The following is a 10,684-nucleotide window of genomic DNA, read 5'->3' on the forward strand; positions in this document are numbered from 1 at the left end:
TGAATATGTTTCTCTTTATGTACCATGTATTAATCCTACAATACATCACTATCTGCTCATGACATTACCTAAGATGAATAAATTTTGTATCGTGCAGTAGTCCCGCAGTAGTTGCTTTTGACTTCTTGCATTCACGCCTAGGAAGAAGAGGAGAAAAGGAAGGCGGAAGGCAGGAATGTTAACCAGAAAGAATGAATTCCGATTGGCTACCCTGCACTAGGGTAGGGCAATGGGGATTAAAGGGGGAGAGTAGAAGAGGAGAGGTGGTGAGAAAGTCACAGTCTGTCAATCAGGCTAGTCTCTCTTAAAAAGCGAAGAAGTGCCTTGTAGGCTTTGAGCGCAGATGACTTTTGTGGCCATGGTCCCAAGATCTTCCCTTCTGTTAAGGGGTGAGCGTCCAGACGATCCTATGTAGTACGCAGCGTATGTCGTTCAGTTGCAAAAACAGGGCAATCACAAAGGAGGTGCTCAATCGTTTCATCAACGCCACATCGTTCACAGGCAGGGCTGTCAGTCATCCCGATCAGGAAGACGTATTTGTTTGCGAAAGCAACGCCAAGCCATAGGCGGCACAGTAAACGTTGCTTCACGACGTGTTATATGGTGGGGAATACGCAGGCACAGTACGGGATCCAATGCTTTGAGGCGACGGTTGGAGAACTCTTCGGTGTTCCACGTTGAATGTGTCAGCTCCACATTCACGCCTAGAATTTCAGAATATTGTACCCGCTGCTGTTCGTCTCTATAAAACAATTCCGGAGCTTCGAAGCTTTCGCCGGCTCCCTAAAGTGGAATAAATTTAGTCTAACTTAGAATAACGACATGCAAGAAAAGCACCGGAGCCGCTTGAATTATTATCTACGATCACGGTTTGTGTATAACAAGCAGCCGCATGGTCAACATCCAAGATCATGCTGACGTTTATCTGGGCTTGGCCAAATGATTGGCCACGTGCTATTTTTTATAACTATTTACCAGCTGCCGAACACCGTGAAAGTCTACCCAGAGCATTCCTTGAGTACTGAACACCCATTAAACCCTCCACACTAACCAGCTTATCACAACTACAAAAGACATTCAGGAGGGCAGGTATCTCGGGAACTTCCGACTAATTGCTGCCCAATGCGCACTGTGCCGCGCATTATGTACAGTTAATGCCAGCATAATTAGAGAAAGATACCTTCTGGCACCTTAGGTTCAGACTAGGGGCAGCTCCTGACACCCGTCGGTGCTGACGGCTCCCGACACTCGTGATCAGTTTCATACACTGCTCGGAAGACTATCGACTAAACAGGTCGACAACAAGCACAAGCAAGAATCCAGAGGAGGATTCTTTGTAAAAGCTGTACACACACAATTTTTGTGCGTGTCGCCGCCGAGCGGTATTTTGAAACTTCTTTTTTTTTTTTTTTTTGGCGTGTGCATTGCATGCCAGCTGTATAACTTGAAACAGGCGTTATCAAAGAACGACACAAGTATTCGCGATACTTCCACTCGAAAGAAGACTCATGACCCCATGCGCATTTCTGCCACTATAAGCGGTATGCAGGCACCGGTAGAACTCTGCACCCCGGTCTGGATGAATGGCTGAGGTCAGGTAATGGACTAAATTACAACCAAACTGTGTTCTCGCGAAAGCAGGCAAGTTCGGAAGTATGAAGATATCTTTGTGCCAAGCTATCGTTACCTGAATGGGGGCAGCTGTTACAGCACTGTCGAGCAGCGGTAAAGCGAGACTTCAGCGACTACAACGGACATAATTCCATGGCCGATCCCTTCGTACAAATAACTACGTATTTAGCACTATGGGTATACTTTTACGTCGGCATATGCGGAGAGAGTATTCGAGCACGTGTTTATACTTTTGCCTAATAAATCTTATCTAGTGAGTTCTAAGTTTTTATGCAACTCACGTTCTATGTCTGTTTCAGAAGTGGTAGGGAACGACGTTCCTTGCTTAAAGCATAAGCTGTATGTTAGATTCTGTAAGCGAACGTCACAATTCGCATTCTTCTGATAGTTAAACGGGTTTTAAGTCCGTAACGTTGAGTAAGAACAAAGTACTACGCTCACCCATCTGTTTTCTTGCCTTTCGCCTCAGCGGGATGACCAACCAGCCGGCTTATGCATTTCCATGCCAGTTTGGAGATCTCGATAGACGCGGAAGCGGCTTTTATACCTCCTTGAATGCTGGTTGGAGTGGCAAACAAGCCGTCTTCTTCACAGCGTTTAGCTTCCTTTGCGTTTGCAAACACGACTGAATGTGCTCTCGGCTCAAGTCGTGACTTTCCTCAACGTTCTTCCACCAAGTTTGCTTCTAACACACAGGTTCAGTTCCTCGTGACAACGATTTCTCGACAAAATGGGAGAGACAGCAAAGGAGTTGGGGTAGTGTATACAGCAAGGGAGGTCTGTTAGATTTTCAAAATGACTGACGGGCAGCACTCCGATTGAATGCTTCGTTAATAACTATATACTACTACTAATAGTAATTGGCTCACAGGAAACCAGCACGTACCAAATATTTACCCGCTGTGCTAATTTGGCGAATATTTATTTTTCGATTTATATTCTTGGGATTTATGATTTAGCTATATTAGTACTTCTGGCGCGGCTGTGATGGACTCCCCACTACAGTAGACAGATGAACTTGAGAGTTATGCAGGTATTTAACAATAATAGCAATAATTGGTTTACATGAAAAGAAAGAAACAGTAAATGTCGCACTTTTTTTGTCGAAACCTGAACCGCACCATGCGTAAGGGAAGGGAGGAAGGTGGGAGTGAAAGTGGAAAGAAAGAAAGAGGTGCCGTAGTGGAGATCTGCGGAGTAATTTCGACCATGTAATTATCTTTAACTTGCACTGAGATCGCACAGCACATGGACACCTCTCCATTTCGCCTCTAACCATTTAATGGTTAATGTTTAACGACCACACCACCGTCGAAAGGCCGCCGCCGGAGGTCGGGCTCAAACCCGGTTACTTCTGAACGGTAGTCCGCATTTCAACCACTACGCCACCACGGCGGGGCTCGTTGATTCGGTACTTGAGGATCTTGAGTTTGTAACGTTTCTGCGGTGTGCTGATGACCACCGACAAAGTGAGCCAGTTATTTCCTTTCCTCTATTCCGAGAGAGAGTCTAGACTGCGAATAAAAATAGACTGGGAACCACACCATCTAAATTGCTGCCGTCCACACAGCCCGTTCCGAAGGAAAGAGGCGGTCCTCCACCACCGAGCCCAGACTGGCCAGCTTCTGTCACCAGCAAGGCTTCTCCTCATAAACCCATAATCATACACGAGCCCTAAGTGCCCGACATGCGTGGCCAAAGACACGGCTGAACACCTCCTGTTGAGTTGCTCTGCTTTCGACGCCATCCACGAAAAACAATTCACAACCTGGGCGGGCACCGACCATTGCAGGAGTGTATCAATACGCCATCGCACATCGGACCCAGGGACTCTCTTCGACTGTGGCGATAGTTCCTGGAATACTTCAAAGAACAAGGACTTGGCCCTTTCTTTGTCGATCCTACCTCGGGACCTCCAAGCTTTGATGAAAAGGAGAGCGGTCCACCTACCTCCCCCCTCATTTCTACCATAAGGTCATGTATATTTGAAGATAGAAATAAAAAGTTAGAGATGCGAAAGCAAGGTTTAATTCGGTTTAGCTGTTGGTCGGTATTTGTTTTTCTTTTTGTTCTGAGTTTCGATTTGGTTACGCTCTAGGATATATCCACATTTAGGCAGCGTGTTCACGCTTATGGCGTTCCTTCTCCCGTTCGAACTCAGCCCGTAGGATACGGTGCGCTTCTTCGGTCGAGACAGTGAAAGACTCGGCTCACTCGCCATCCTGGCGTAGTCTGATGTGCCGTAGCAATTGGGCGGTGCGCCTATGCGGGCAACCATGGCGCGCAGCAATATTCCAGTAGCATCGCATAGGGGTTAGTCACTGTCGGTGCCACACAAGCGAGACAATCCTGTTATCCGGCTAATCCAATAATGGCCCCTGTCCCTCTTTTGGGCCCGCGATGCACCTCACAGTCGGCGCTTGACTACGGGTGAGCTGTTGCTGCTTGGTTTGGCAATGTCACACTCAAGGCCAAGCCAGGCACATCCTGAAAGCATAGTTAAATCTAGTGAAATAGTGCATTCGCACTTAAATTTAGAGGTCCCTGCAGAAACTGCATTGAGAGAATGCGAAAACATTAGCGTGATAGTTTCGTAATTTTTACTTTTATCTTTTTAGTGTTTTTATTTTTATTTTCCTTTTTATTTCTCTGTCCTTAAATTTATTTTTGTCATCTTTAGTTTGTATTTTATTTTTTTATCTTACTAATTACCATGGATCATCATTTCATTAGTATTTGTTATTAATTACCATCATCACTATAATTTTTACATACCCTACTAATGCTTTCATTAGTAATTCGTTAACAAGAAGGGAAAGACGCGGTATCTGTCACGCTCCCTGTGGACTCCTGAATAATATAATAATTGTATTATAGGAAAGAAAAAGCGCAGTATATGTGGCGCGCATGTTGAAGGCCCGGTTCATGAAATAGTGCATTCGAACTAAAATTGTTTCTTGTAAGCAGACGTAGGGCTCGGAGACGTGGAGATGCAATATGACCAAGAGTTGTCGCACCCACCTCAGCGCTCGCGGCTGCAGCAGTGGACCATTGCCGGACATAAGAAGCTCGCGATCACCGGGGTGCAGGCGACAGAACAAATCTGCGTCGCTGAACGCTGCTTTACCGATTCGGCCATCGCATTTAGTTCAATGCGAACCGAAACCAGTAACCGAAAAACACAATTCATTCTTGACCGAAAGGAGTCCGCTATTAAATCTGCTCTTGTTACATAAATAAAAGGCTAACCAGCTGACCAAATTATAAGTTCTATAATTTAAATTGGTGTGGTTTGTTTGGTACAGTCAAAACGAAAAACTCATTTTGTTTACTGTTCAGTGGAGCAATACCAGAGTTTCTGCTGATAATGCACACGCCGCGAACCACATCTCGTATTTAGCAACTGCTGTCCTTTTAAAGGTGTATTGCCCAATTACAGGAAAATCAGTCGGTCGGCGTTCTGAACACTCGATGGCACCCGAAAAAGATGGCGTCTTCACATAGACGGCCGGCAAAATACGGGTAACGGGAGCGCTGCGGAGGTATGATTGATGGTGGTCATATAGCGTAGTACCTCATCATATGACATTATAACAGGTCGTGCAATCACGACTAGTGGTTGACGTAATAAAAATGAGCAGTGGCTATCTCGAGCCGGGCATCCTGAAGAGTGAAGTTGAAGGGGCCTTAGCCAGCCTTGCTAAGAACAAAGCTAGCGGAATTGATGGTACTCCAGCTGAGTTGCTTCAAAACCTCAACCACGACGCTGTTAACACTCTGCATACATTAAATCAGAAGATTTGGACAACCCTGCAGTGGCCACAGGATTGGAGGAGGTCAGTTTACATCCCCATTCCAAAGAAAGGCAGTGCCAAAGATTGTTCCAACTACCGCACGATCGCGCTTATTTCGCATGCTAGCAAGGTGATGTTGAAAATCCTCCAAGGTAGGCTGCAGCAGTATGTGGATCGGGAGCTTCCGGACGTGCAAGCTGGGTTTCGCAAGGGCAGAGGAACTAGAGACCAAATTGGTAACCTTCGCTGGATCATGGAAAAAGCAAGAGAGTTCCAGAAACCCATTTACTTCTGCTTTATTGATTATGCGAAAGCGTTTGACTGCGTAGATCACAGCAGATTGTGGCAAGCTCTCCAAGAGATGGGAGTTCCAATTCACCTCATCTGTCTCCTCAGGAACTTGTATGAAGGGCAAGAGGCCACAGTCAGAACTGGGCATGGTCTTACTGATTGGTTTCCGATTGAGAAAGGGGTGAGGCAAGGCTGCATACTGTCGCCCTGCCTATTTAACCTATATGCAGAGTGCATCATGAGGAAGGCCGGTCTGGACGAGTCTTCTGCTGGAGTGAAGATTGCTGGAAAACGTATCAACAACCTTAGATATGCGGATGATACCACTTTAATGGCAGAAAGTGAAGAGGAACTCAGGAGACTTCTGATTCGCGTACAAGAAGAGAGTGAGAAGTTTGGGCTTAAACTGAACATTAAAAAGACAAAGATCATGGCGTCTTGCCCTATCAAGTCCTGGAGCATCAATGGACAAGAAGTGGAAGCTGTGACAGATTTTCTGTTCTTGGGCTCCAAGATTACCTCGGAAGGAGACAGCAGCCATGAAATTAGGAGACGCTTGCTTCTGGGAAAGAGAGCAATGGTTAGCCTTGACCGCCTAGTAAAGAGCAGAGACATTAGTCTGCCAACCAAGATCCGTATAACTCGTGCTATGGTCTTTCCAGTTGTGATGTATGGATGCGAGAGTTGGACTGTGAAAAAGGCTGACCGCCGAAGAATTGACGCGTTTGAATTGTGGTGCTGGCGAAGACTCTTGAGAGTTCCTTGGACTGCCAGAAGATCAAATCAGTCGATATTGTCGACCATAAACCCTGACTGCTCATTGGAGGGTCAAATTCTAAAGTTAAAGCTCAGCTACTTTGGTCATCTGATGAGAAGAGAGGAGTCGCTGGAGAAAGATTTGATGTTGGGAAAGGTTAAGGGTCGCCGGAGAAGGGGTAGGCAGCGAACGCGATGGTTAGATGGCATCCTCGAGGCACTGCAGATGAAGTTATGTGATGTTAAGAAGATAGTGAGAGACCGGAAAGCGTGGCGTGACATGGTCCATAGGGTCACGAAGAGTCGGACGCGACTGAACGCCTGAACTGAACTAGCTCTGCTATGCCACGATATACGTAGCAAGAGGTAAGTTCCCCTAGCTCAGCTTGTGTTCGTTGTATGTTTAGCAATGAGAGACATTGGTATACACATATTTTATTCATTTTTCTTGACAGAGATGAAGACAGCCCGATAATTTGTAAAGTAGCATGCAACGGTCTCAATTTTGTCTATACAGTATTTCAATTTGGTAGAGTTTCAGAGCGGCGTGCGGCATACCTGTGGAGTCTCTCCGGTTACTATGGTATCAGCGCATGTGCACAACTGTGATTGATGTGATAACAAATTTTTCCACCAGATAAGGAGGCCCCCTGTCCCCGCCCCCGGCTCGCAGGCCTAGGGGACGGGAGCCGAGACCTCCGCGATCAGAATTGGGCAGAGGCCTTGGCTCTTCGCGGCTTCTTCCGCCAGGCGGATGGCTTGTTTCTGTGGAGCAGGGACCTCACTCCGCAGTGCGCAACTACTCATCCACGTGATGTCACGCATGGCTACGACGATGGAGCGGACGCGTGGCCGCGGCGACAAGCACGCTGCACCTAGAGTGCCTAGAACAGTGTGGCCTAGAATGTACTCTGTACCTGTTGCTTCTCTCCGGTTGCCATGGTAACTGCGCATGCGCACAACTGGCCTCTCCCGACCACCGCGAAATGCTCGACTAGTAGCAGAGTGTAATTCTCGCTAAAACATCACGAGGCACAAAAATAAAGGTGGAAAATGGTTTATGCAGTGCCATGAAAATATATGCTACTGCTAATAATGTGGCGCCATGACTAAGCCGTGGAAGAAGTGTCACGGAATTCAGGACAACTTGCAAGGAGCATGACGTCACACCAAAGTCACGTGACATAATGTGTATCGCGATCCACGATTATTTGCAAAAAGCAACGATGTTGGTCAGAAACAAATACAGGCAAGACGAGGGCCCTCACACCGGAGCCCCTTGACAAAGTGCCACGCGATTCAGGATCCGCAGCAGCAACAAACGCTTGTGCTTTCGCATTTCTCCACTGAAACAGACTTCAGTGCCCTCGCAATTTATCGAAATCAAAATCCCATAACATTTACACGAAAACTGTCAGCTGTGGCTGGCGTGAAAAGGCAATATTCTGTAATTGCTTTTAAGATTTCAATGTAAATACGGTAACAAGATAGGTGCCGTATCCTGAAGTTTGATGTTCAATTTTTTTTTTTTTTTTTTTTTTTGCAAGAAGCCATACAGACCGTTTTCGCGGCGAGGAGGAAAATAGCCTCGAACCGGAACGCGCTGCGCGGCTTCTCCTGTCTGGTATGTGGGGACGCGGGGATAGCAGCGGGGGCGGCAGAGCATTCTACGGAGAAAGGGCACACGTTGCAGTCTTTTGCACACAGAGTGTCTTGAATAGCCGCAAAGTATATAAGCCGATTAGCTGATGTGAGCGATGTGCTTTCTTTCCCTGTTCTTTCTTCTTTCGCCCCTTCCTTTCCTTTATTTCCCTGATCGTTTCATTTCCGCCGGCCGCAGTTTAGCTGCTAACAGCTGCCGCGGTTAGCACAATCTTTTTTTTACTCAGTTGTTTGCATTAACAAAAAAATAACAACCAAAAGGAGATTATTAACAGAAGATAAAAGATTAACAGCGGTGGTATGCGCGTGTGTCGCTCTACACTGTTCCACTTGCAACTCACTCAATTGGGCGAAGACGAGCAGCTTCTGAATTTCAAGCCCCAACCGAAAATGTTTCGCTTTGACAGCCTTTCGTGCAAGTTCCGAACACTGTGTTTGTAGAGTAGGGACCGGAAAAGCTGAATACCCGTGCAACAACGGCAGACTTTGGGCAACAAGCGGATGATATTCCTTGCGGCAAATATTTACGAGATGCCGCCAGGTAAAGAACTATTTCGATTCAGTCACCTGAGGTTAATGCAAATATGAAAGAATCTGTCCCACTTGAAGACAACGATATACTAATGAATTGGTTGTCAACTTATTTAGTGAAACAACGCTAAATATATATATTTTTTTAAACACGCATCTTGTAAGATTTTGCTGCCGATAATAAATGGAAATATGATCATAGGAATAGCAGCGATTGCTTGCAGTAAGCAAACCTTGCGACGAAAAATGGATTATATATAAAAGCAACTTTCGATGAGGTCATTATGGGACATAATTTAAGGTCCCTATTCTATAGGTATCATTTGTCCATTTTATCTTGTATTTTAATGTCAGCATGACGGCAGCGTCAGACAAACGCAACTAACGCCCAGTCAGAGAAATTGCAGGATAGCAGCCTCCGCTGTTGACAAGTCATCACCACTCCCCGCACATACCGGCAAATAGGTGGTCGAGTCATATGTAGGCAATGCTGAAATCCGATTGCCTAGTAGTGGACGCTTGAACACCCTGTCTGATTGTCACCCAACAAAAGTAGCCAGGGTAGAGTAAATGGATCCGAAATGGATAGTGGATACATAAGAATAGAACCCCAGTGGAGGTGTGGGAACTTCCGCAGTAGCCGCTCAAGCAGTAAAAAGTATATGAAGGATCGGTTGATCCAACAAATCTAGCGCGATTAGCATTGCTCCTAAACGTGACATGAAACGGCTACATTCGCTTTCTTTCTTTCCTCAAATTGTTACGGTAAGCCGTCTCTAGAAAGCATTTAAGAGTAAAAAGTAGATCGAAAGCTGCCATCACTGCCAGTGGTGCGCCGCCGCCTCTCTGTGCCACATAAAAGTTACACACTAATTGTAATCAGGCTTGTAGCCTTCAGCCGACTTAACTTTTTGTCATTTCTGACCGAATGGCTTCGCTGCTACTGAAAAAGTTTTTTTCTTTCAGCTAGGTACTTTCAGAAAGCAAAAATTTGAACGCGAAAGCTCCAAAATGCTGATTACCGCTACTTGTCGCCTGTTCCGCGGATGGGACCCCACATACCAGCATGGTGGTTGTTCACAACTCGGCCGCTAGATGGCGCCACATACACAAAATGGCAGCGCTCTTAATAAAACGGTCTATCATACGCTGTGGGGGTACTTGCAAAACCCAGATTTAGAGAATCTTGCAAACGCGAAACCTGGGTGCTACCATGCGTTGTCCAGCTCTGACATGGAGAAGCTTTGGCTGGTCTCTAATGGCCACAATGGCGGAAGAACAATCGTTGGGCGGCCCCGGGACGAGGAAGACCATCCCGATCGTGTACACGAAAGGTCTCCGCTGTAAAACCACGTGACTATGCGCGGTGTTTATAGCGACTGCTTCGCTGGTGCTTCACTGCCGAGTCTCGCCGTGGATGTGTGTGCCGGTCTCGAGTTCGTCAACGCATCGGGACAGGAGTCAGGCTGACTGATCATTTAGCCGATATAGCTTGCCGTGAAGCAGCAGCGAAGAAAAAACGTTATCGGCTCGAGGCAGAGACCATTGTAAGGGTACAGCAACGGCCGGCGAAGAGCGAGAAACAGAGAATTAAACATATGACTATATAGCCATGCTTAACAGATCTTACGCTCAGCAGATAACTGAAGCTAGTAATGGAGTTAGCAAGAGCGCTCGCGCTAGGCCTGCTATTGTGGCTTAAGGTGAAACGCCGTCACTGCGCGGTCGTCTCCAACGAATCCTTTAACGCCTCTCGCAAAGACGCCAAACAACTTCCAATCCACCAGCGAATCTGCCTGGTTGTTCGGGGTCGCACTTATTGTGTTTCTAGGTCAGCGAGAACACGATAAACGCTTCTCCACAGGGTGAGCGAGAAAAGAAGCACCAAGCTTATGTAACGACAATACGGCCCGTTCTGCTCCATCCCCCCTCTACCCCATCTCAAAACCGTCGAATTCGCCTTCCCTCTTTCCCCAATGCCTCTGAAAGGCTAGTAGACGGTACTGCAAGAGCCTCTC

Source organism: Amblyomma maculatum, chromosome 4, assembly GCF_055883805.1.
Source record: "Amblyomma maculatum isolate TAMU_Amacu chromosome 4, ASM5588380v1, whole genome shotgun sequence".
Taxonomy (NCBI): domain Eukaryota; kingdom Metazoa; phylum Arthropoda; class Arachnida; order Ixodida; family Ixodidae; genus Amblyomma; species Amblyomma maculatum.